Genomic DNA, 10,540 nt, shown 5'->3' on the forward strand with positions numbered 1-10,540 from the left:
ATGGTAGTCTAGTGGCGAAAATCCTCATGTTGCGTGTAATGGAATCCCATAGAGCTGCCGGTTCATGTTCTGTGCTAGTACATGTCCCTGTGGCCCCACTTCCCATCCAGCTCTGCTTGTGGCCTGGGAAAACAGTTGAGAACGGCCCAAAGCCTTGGGACCCTGCACCCACATGGGACACCCAGAGAAAGATACTGGCTCCTGGCTTTGGATCTGCTCAGCTATGGTCATTATGGCAGCTTGGGAGTGAATAAGCAGAGGAAGATCTCCTCTCTGTATATATGACTTCTCCACAAAAATAAATAAATCTTTAAAACACTTTGTAAACAACTCTAAACAATTTTAAAGAAAGTCAGTGATTTAGAAAAAGATAAAGAATTATAGTAAAAATTAAGACAAATCGGCAATAAGCAAATAAAATATAAAAAAAGGAATGAAACTACTATGAAAACAGAACACAATCATAAAATTAAATGGTGCATTTTAGAGTTTCAGCAGTAGACTAACTGAAATTAAAATTAAAAGAAATAAATTCAAAGGTGTATTATTTGAAATCATCCTGTCAGAGGAGGAAAAAAAAGGAAAAATACTAAAATGGAATTAAGCAAGCCTACAAGATCTTGATAAATCTGGAAGAGAAAATGCTAGCTTTAGAAATAATGGTAAGCAGTGGCTGCTGATCCTAGCAGTTGGTATGTGTATGCATTGAAGAACATAGTTTCAAGTCTCAACACCAGCTCCTGACTCCAGCTTCTGCCAATGCTCACCTTGGGCAGGGGGGCAGTGGTGACAGCTCTCATAATTGGTTTCCTGCCACCTGTGTCTATCTGACAAACCATCAATAGCAACCTAGTCTTGGCCATTGTAGCCATGTGGAGAGTGAAGCAATAGATGTGAGTCACATCTGTCTTCAGCTAATTCCCTGCTTCTGAAATATCTATTTACAAAATATTTACAATGGGAGTTGTCTGGTGCAATAGTTACAATGGTGTGTGAGATATCTGCATTTCATATCAGAGAGCCCGGTTCAAGTCCTGGCTCTGCTGCTGACACAGATTCATGCTAATATGCATCCTGGAAGGTACTCATGTGTTGGTTGATAAGATGACTTGCTGCAAACCATACAGAAGACCTAGAACAAGTTCCAGATTCCTGTCTTCAGTATTACTGAGTTCTGGCTGTTGAGGGCACATTGGCCGTAAGCCAGTAGTCGGAAGATCTCTCTGGATTTCTATGCCTTTTACATAAATTCAAAATAAATAATTTGTTTTAAAAAGAACTAATGTTGTGTCTGGCATGGTAGTCTAGCACCTAAAATCCTTGCCTTGCACATGAAAGGACTTCACATGGGTGCAAGTTCATGTCCCGGAAGCACCACATCCCATTCAGCTCCCTGCTTGTGGCCTGGGAAAGCAATTGAGAACGGCACAAAGCCTTGGGACCCTGCACCTGTGTGGGAGTCCCAGAAGAAGCCACTGACTCCTGGCTTCATATCTGCTTAGCTCCAGGCCATTGTGGCTACTCAGGGAGTAAATCAGTGGATGGAAGATCTTTTTCTCTTCTCTCCTCTGCTTTGTATATCAGACTTTCCAATAAAAAAAAATTAAAAATAACTAATGTTTAGTTCTTACTAGAACATGATAAAAGTGAAATGTATATCAATAGCTTAGCTTGGAGTCCCCACATTTGTTTTTCATTTCTGTGAATCTGCATGATATATTTATTTCTTGCAAATAATTTCCTTCTCTTATTCTCAAAACTGCATTTAGAAAAACAAATTATTATAAGGATTTTGAAAATTTAGTGCCAAATAAATTCTAAGTCACAAATGCTTAATTCAGAAGTTTTCCTACCAGCATTCTGTAGTGATTATTCTACAATACATGGTTATCTATAAGAGATTTATAGACTCCAAAGCAATGGGTCTCTTTCTTGTGTATTAAGGGCAACAAGAACCAGTTCAATTTTCAGGCCCTAAAAGGTTTCTTTGTGATGCTCTAGAGTATTTTACCTTGGACCATACTTCCTCAGGTCCTTCATGGTACCCTCAGGAATGTATGTTATCACCTACTTTTTGTTTACAGCTTAGAAACAGTGTTGACCTGCTTATTTTTCAGTATCAAAGTAAAATGTCATGTGTTGTCTGACAAACAATGTATGTCAGAGTCATAGAGATTTTTCTCATAAACTTCATTTTTTCCCTTGATAGACTCAAGTTTCTGGAAATCAATCTTTTAATAAAGAGAGAAATGTCTGTTGTTGATTTTTATAGGCAGAAAGGTCAGAACTATAGTTATTGAAATAAAAAATGGAATTAAAAATAAAAACAAGAAAAATTGCTCCTCTGGGAAACAGGATGCTTAATGAGTTAGACTTTTTGTTATCATGTAAAAACCTTCCTACTTAAAATGAATTTTTATCTCTATCATAGGTTAAAATTGGTTTGTAAATTATTCTAGTTTTATATTGGTTACTACAAATCAATCAATAAGGTGATACAATCATTTAACTGATCTACTATTATTATAATGTATATTTAGAAAATTAAACATATAAGCAAAATATACATTCAGAAGTACGTAGTATATTTAGCCTTTAACAACAAAAATTACATGCAGTTCTAATTTAAAATACATGTAGTTGTTTTTGAATTCAGATAATCTGCTTTGTAACAGTAAACATTATGTAAGCCAAATAATTATAAAATTGTCCCAATAGCAATTTGTTACTTCATTGAAGGTGGAAAACTGTTTAGTATCTCATTTCAGTCCATATCCATACCACCAGCACCATAATTTTCCAACTTTATCATAAAGATGTAGAATCCAGTTTTCCCTTCTTTTTTTTAATTTTATTATTTTTTTAAAGATTTTTTTAATTATTTTTTTTTATTGGAAAGGCAAATATACAGAGAGGAGAGACAGAGAGGAAGATCTTCCGTCCGATGATTCACTCCCCAAGTGAGCGCAACGGGCCGATGCTCTGCCAATCCGAAGCCAGGAGCCTCTTCCTGGTCTCCCACATGGGTGCAGGGTCCCAAAGCCCTGGGCCGTGCTGGACTGCTTTCCCGGGCCACAGGCAGGGAGCTGGAAGGGAAGCGGGGCTGTCGGGATAGAACCGGTACCCATATGGGATCCTGGGCATGCAAGGCGAGGACCTTAACCAGTTGCGCCACTGCGCCAGGCCCCAGTTTTCCCTTCTTTTAAAATTCAATATGTACTGTATCTTTCTTGAGCAATAGAAAACAAAGTGATTGATTATAAACCAGATCTGGGAGTAAGTTATAAATGCTTAAGGTTTCCAATTTGTTCCTTAGACTTTTTGTCTAGTTGCTTTGTGAACAAGCCTGGCTGGGACTTGAATTGCTGGAAGAGGAGAGACACTGAAGAGAAACATTGTCTCAGTTCAAGCTTTCTAACACCATCCAGATGCCAGTCAGCCTAGCCAACTAACCATGCATGATGTAAGTGCCAGCCCAAGGGGTACCACTATCAGGTTCTTAGGGTAAGTTCCAGGATCTTAAGGGTCAAAGAAGGAGAGGAGGGAACTAGTTAAAATAAATAAGACATTTTATCATTTATTTTTATTTTTATTTTTCATGACAGTTCCATAAGCTCAGGAATTTCCCCTTCCACTTTGCCAAACTACCTCCCCTTCCTTCCCTCCAGCTGACTTCTGATTTTTTTCCCTATTTTATTATAATCATATAGTCCTTCATCAACAAAATAAGATTTTATTTCAGGGAGAACAGAAAAAGAAAAGTAAAGAGAGAATGAGGGTAGAACCTACTGGAATATAAGTTTGGGGCTTGAAACTAGGGTTCATTCCATTTGAGCTGCAAAGTCTCTTCTTCAAGGGCATGTTGGAAGAGATGCACAGTGCTACAGGAAGCCTAGTGAGGTGAATGGATGATGTAAAATGCATTGCCTTCGTATCCTGGAATGTCCCCTCGTGTGGGACTTTTCTGAGCAAAACAGATTCCAGTACCCTGTGGATTAATTTTGTGAACCCAGTTTCATTAGGTATGGAGGTTCAGGCCCAGTGTTCTAGCAACCAGCAAACTGAGACTACCTCATATTTATGACTCTGGGCAATACTGAGTTAACATATTTAGTTGAAATTGATTATTAATAAAAGGTTTAACCAAATCCAGATAGCTTGTGCTATATTTCTACATAGAAAGTAATTCATTGATGCACTATGAAAATTTAGGTATTTTTCTGTATCCAGTCATTTCTGCCTCAGTACCTAAAGAGCATTTACAAGAAATTACCTTTTTCTGCATGGGAACGGGTGCCATTTTGTAACAATTATTTCTGGGAGATCTCAAATGTGCTATTACTATTAACATTTGCCTAAGAAAAATTGACTGAAGACAGACTAATAAAAATAGGTTAATCAAGACAATTTGGTAGTGAAAATGTCTCCTTTTCGTTTCTTGAGGTAGCTTTAAATAGGACTTAAATAAACAGAAGTAAATATTGGCTGTGTGTAAACATCACTAAGCTAAGCGGAGAAGAATAAACAGTCTGCTAAACTTATCACTTAACATTAAATAAATAAAAATAGAAGTTATTTGATAGAATTCAAGTGATTTTTTTTTTAGTTAAAATTGTTTTGTGCCTACAGCTTAACTATAGTTTTAGTATTATTTAAGTATACTTCTTGGGTTAGAGACTGATTATAGAGACTTGACCCTCTAAGCGGCCCAGAGGACACTTTGAACTTTACTCTCAGATGATCTCTACAACAAAAATTAAGTTGGAAAGTGCTCACCAATATTTGTTTCCTTTATAGAAATTAGACCTAGGAAGGTTAGAAATAAATGTAAAAATACCTCCTAGGAAAAGGTTTGTCTTTGGTGTTGAATTAGGTGTCAAAAGATACATTTCTGTTTTAGTATTCACATAAACCTGAAGCCTGAAGGAACACTGGTGTTCAAATCAAACTGAAAATAATTTGGGATTTTAGGTGCCCTAAAAAACTTTGAGTGATAAATATGCCATTTCATTTCTGACAGCGAACTGCAACATTTTTAAGATTCAATGACTGCAAAAAATAAACACTAAATGAATGACAACATGATGAATTTAGTTTTTAAAACAGAATGTTTTTGGATAATAGAGAAAATTCATTGTTTTGGTTATGCCACATTCTTGCTTTAACATATGAGAAACTGATAAAGTAGAATAGGTTTCCTGTGTAGGAATATGAACATCAGCTATTCCATAGAGAGTCTTCTCCCTTCAAATGGAAAACAAACTTTTGCCGTGAATATGCAATATTATTACAGGAGACCAATTCCAGACCCAATAAATCTGAAGGTTTGTCAGGGATCACCTAAATATAAATTACTAGAGTGCCGATTAAAAAAAGAAGACTCCATTTCCAGTTAAAGAAGAACATCAAATAAATAGATAATAGTTACAATTTGCAAAATGTATTTGTAATGATTTTCAACAACCAAAGATTACTATCCAGAATACATATTTTAGGGAATCCAACAGAAAAAAAAAATCTCTCTCTCACTCACACATGCACACACACACACTCCCTAAACATGCAAACAATATAAAAAGGCTATGTAGTATTTGAATTGTGGATACTACGTTCAGTACCTAACACAAAGCATTCAAAATTCAATTAGCTCCTATTGAGTGAATGTATTTTGGGAAGCAGGGAATTGACCAGCATTTATATGAAAAGATGTTAAACTTCATCAGAAATCACAGAGATCAAAGATAATCATCTTGGACAGGTGCTTGACACAATAGAAAATGCACAACTTGGAAAACCCACATCCTATATCATGCCTGTGTTAGATCTTAGTTTTTGCTCATACATATCCTGGGAGGCAACCAGTGAAGTCTCATACAGTGAAATCCCATGTCGTCAATGTGGGAAACCTATACTGAGTTCAGTGTTCATAAGACTTCGCCTGGCCTGCTACCAGCTGTCATTGTGCAATGAACTACCATGAAGCTCTCCTCTGTTTTGTCTCTCTGCATTTCAAAGGCACTTTTAAAAACTTTTAAAAAATTGGGCCTGGAGCAATGGTGCAGTGGCTAAGGTCCTCGCTTTGCACGCCCCGGGATCCCATATGGGAGCCGGTTCTAATCCCAGTGGCCCAGCTTCCCATCCAGCTCCCTGCCTGTGGCCCGGGAAAGTAGTCCAGCACGGCCCAAAGCTTTGGGACCCTGCACCCGTGTGGGAGACCTGAAAGAGGCTCCTGGCTTCAAATTGGCTCAGCTCCAGGCGTTGCGCCTGCCTGGGGAGGAGTGAATCATAGGACGGAAGATCTTCCTCTCTGTCTCTCCTCTCTGTATATCTGCTTTTCCAATAAAAATTAAATAAATAAATAACTAAATAAATAAATAAATAGCTTTAAAAAATTAGTAAATGAATCAAGATGCAATCCTACATATATTAGATAATATTAGAAAGTCAAATGATTTCAAATGGTTTTGTTGATTTGTGAAACTATGGTCCTTACATATAATCAGTGAAAATTTAAACTGTTATAGTCCTTTATGAAGTCATCAGAGCAATATTTAGTCAAACTGAGGATGCATATGGTAGGTAGAACAACTCTGTTCCTGTGATTTATATTTTAAAAATAAAATACACTTCTCCAGGTTACACAAGGATACATGAATCACTCAGTAACAGGGAAAAGAAATAGAGAGGCAACTTGAGGTAAAAGGCAGAAAATCCCGGGCCTGGCACTGTGGCCTAGCGGCTAAAGTCCTGACCTTGAATGTGCCAGGATCCCATATAAGCCCTGCTTCCCATCCAGCTCCCTGCTTGTGGCCTGGGAAAGCAATAGAGGACAACCCAAAGCCTTGTGACCCTGCACCTGAATGGAAGCCCCGGAAGAAGCTCCTGGCTACTGGCTTCTCTGATTGGCTCAGCTCTGGTCATTGAGGTCACTCGGGGAGTGAATCATCGGAGGATGGTCTGTGACTCCTCCCTGTATATCTGGCTCTGCAACAAAAATAAAGTAAATCTTAAAAAGAACAAATCGCTAGATACATATCTGCAGCAGGATGAATTCTTAAAGCACTTATAAAATGAAATGCATTATGCTTTAATCTCTAGTTGTGCAGAGACACATTCACATTTTAGCAAGATGTGAAATGAAAATAGTGAGATATCATATACTAAAACATAAAATAGTTCATATTTTCACAGATGTATTTCCCTTTCCTTTCTTTTTAAGACACACTGTTTCTTTTACTCTGAATCTACAGAAATATAGAGATACACAGATAGCTTACAAGATGTATTGAAGGCTGGAGGAATATGTATGAAATAAAAGAAACTAAGAAACTAAGCTCCTATGCGTGAAGATAAGTGATATTGGAGAAAAAGGAAGACTAAAACCAATTAAAGTTCTGTTTCAACAAATGAAGGGCTATGATGACAATGTTCACAGACTGAGCATGAACATTTCAAAACGCCAGTGTTATGAACAACAAAAGCAATTTCCTGGCTCTTACTGCAAGTGTAGCTTGAATGAGTCTGAGATTTATTAAACATTGTGCATACCTGCACTAACTTACGATCTCAAGTTTATGCTACCAATTGATGTCACACATTTCTAAGTTCAGGGTCTCCCATAATAAGTGTACAGCACACACACAACAAAAGTAAAAAAAGGGATGCTGTATTTCATACAACTCAACATTCAATGTTGTATTGCTAGACGCATGTTACATCTTGCTGTAATTTTTATAATAAATACGGTGTGCCTATGAGCTAGAAAATATTAACAAAATATTGTGTATTTGATATATGATGCAATTTAAGAGGGATATTATAAGTTACTCTCATTTCATCAATTGTCATTAGCTGCTCATATAATTTAAATATGATGCATTATAAAATGATATACATATATCTAACAAAATTTTCAATAGTCTAATGAATAAAGAATTGTATCCCATCATTACAATAGAAAACAAAAAATTAAATTTTTATTATCTATTTTTACAGCTGAACATGAGGAATGTGCAACCAAGGTAAAAGTCTGTGTATCATATGGTCATATAAGGATTTTCTAATAGAATGTGTCCAAAACATCCATCTCTCAGAAGACAGAAAAAGCTCAAATAGCACATAACTAGATCATTAACATGAACTGATGTTTCTTTGGCCATGCACTGAATACAGTGTCATGGAGAAAAATTTGGCTGATTTTAGGAAAATATAGAGCAAGTACTGAGTGATGTCTTAAAGTGTTTTTTTTTTTTTTTAATAATATGAGCATGTCTTAAAATCTGGCCTTTCTTATTATCTGCAAAAAAAAAAACTTTCTGAAAATTTATAGTTTTATTTATCACTTAATCTTTTGTTTCTCAACTATGTCAACCCAGTGGAAGTCTTATTAGAAATTCTATACTCAAATTAGATAATGCGTGAAGTTTTCCTAAGTTAAAAAAACAGCATATTCAAAATTAGAGACATAGCTGAAAATGAAATGTTTTGACACACTCAAATTTGCATCTACACCTCAAAGTGATTTATAACTATTTCTAATTACTTCATCATCTGAACAAATTATGATTTAACATTTCTTTCTCATTATCTTCATGTAAGTTCAGTCTCATACACCCCAAGTTCTCCATTTTTGAAGTACGGGATAGAACTATTTTTCCAAGTGCTTTGAAATACAGTGCTATCAAGGATCATACCACTCATTCAAGTAGTAGTGCAATATGCATTAAAAGTTATTATCATTCTTTTAATGTTTTGAAAAATATGAAATTGTATCTTAACATAATTAAATTTTATAACTTGTAACACTTCAGCATATGACTTCTAAATGAGAATAAAACAAAATCATTTTGGGAAAATGAAAATTAGGTAATTAAAAGTTAGATGATATATGTTTCAACTAGACTTTATATCACTATCATCTTCTATAATGCCATGATACATTTAAGTAGCAGAACACTGGACTTGAAAATGCTGCTGAAGAAATATAGTATTGTAATAAAATGGGGGGAAATGATGGTAGTGAGGGAGAGAATGGGAAAGGAGGAAGTAGAGGTAGGGAAATACCTGCATCTACAACATTATATCATGGAATAATAGTAATAATAAAAAAAATTTAAAAGGACCCAGCATGATAGCTTGCGGCTAAAGTCCTCACCTTGTACAGGCCGCGATCCCACAAAGGCACTGGTTCTAATCCCGACAGCTCCACTTCCCATCCAGCTCCCTGTTTCTGGCCTGGGAAAACAGTCAAAGATGGCTCGAAGTCTTGGGACCCTGCACCCATGTGGGAGAGGTGGAAGAAACTCCTGGCTCCTGACCTCAGATTGTCTCAACTCCGGCCATTGCGGTCACTTGGGGAACGAATCATGGGACTGAAGATCTTCCTCTCTGTCTCTCCTCCTCTTCGTATATCTGACTTGGCATCTTAAAAATAACCAGAACAGAAAAGAAAACACTGAGTAACAAATTTCTTTAGATTTAATACATGGCTACTATTTTCAATAATTTGAATTCGTTTTACAATATTGTAGCCTGACTCAAAGTAAGGGAAGATTGGATATGCGTTTTACAATGCTAGATAATGGACCCTCTTAATGATGTAGCAAGGTGTGCCTGAGCCACCAGCATGCCATATGGGTCTCCCATGTGGGTGCATTATTCCCAAGGCTTTGGGCTGTCATTGACTGCTTTCCATGGAAGCAGGGCTGCCAGGATACGAACCAGCACCCATATGGGATCGTGGCACATGCACAGCGAAGACTTTAGTCACGAGGCTACTGCACTAGGCCCCACATTTATTTTTATATTACCTTTTTAAACCATACACATAAATAGTAAAGTGCATCTTCTCTACAAAACATGGTATTCTATTATCTCTGTTATTTTGTTGATACTTGCACAGCAAAAAAGAAATATAGACATGTGTTCTTAAAGAATTAATTTCCTTATATCAAAAACAGTGTCGAAAAGGCTATTGATCTTATAAAACAGGCAGGAAGGTCGCCTTGTATCAGACATACACATGGCATCTGTCCTTTGGAGACTGACTTATTTCACTGAGCATAATGGTCTTTTGCTGGGACAAATTGGTTGCAAATGGTAGGATTTCATTCTTTTTTAGGGCTGACTAGTATTCCATAGAGTACATATACTACACTTTATATACCCACACCTCTTTGAAAGGGCATCTTGGTTGTTTTCATGTCTTTGCTATTATAGATTGTGGTGCTACAAATAGAGGATTACAGATCCCTTTCTTACATGCAGATTTCATTTCCTTTGAATATATTCCTAGAAGCAGGTTAAGTTCATTACACTTGAGGTTTATTTTCTGTTCTCTAAACACCATAGTGACTTCCATAGTGGTTGTACTAGCCTACACTCCTACTTGCGGTAAAGGAGGATACTTTTCTCAACACAGCAATGCCAGTAAGTGTTGTCAGTGGATTTCTGAATATAGGTCAACCTCACTGGAGTTAGGTGGAATCTCCATATGATTTTCATTTGTTTCTCCCATAGCTAGTAAGCCTGAGCATCTTTC

This window comes from Ochotona curzoniae, unplaced genomic scaffold, assembly GCF_017591425.1.
Source record: "Ochotona curzoniae isolate NIBS_2020 unplaced genomic scaffold, NIBS_Ocur_1.0 scaffold_1852, whole genome shotgun sequence".
Classification (NCBI taxonomy): domain Eukaryota; kingdom Metazoa; phylum Chordata; class Mammalia; order Lagomorpha; family Ochotonidae; genus Ochotona; species Ochotona curzoniae.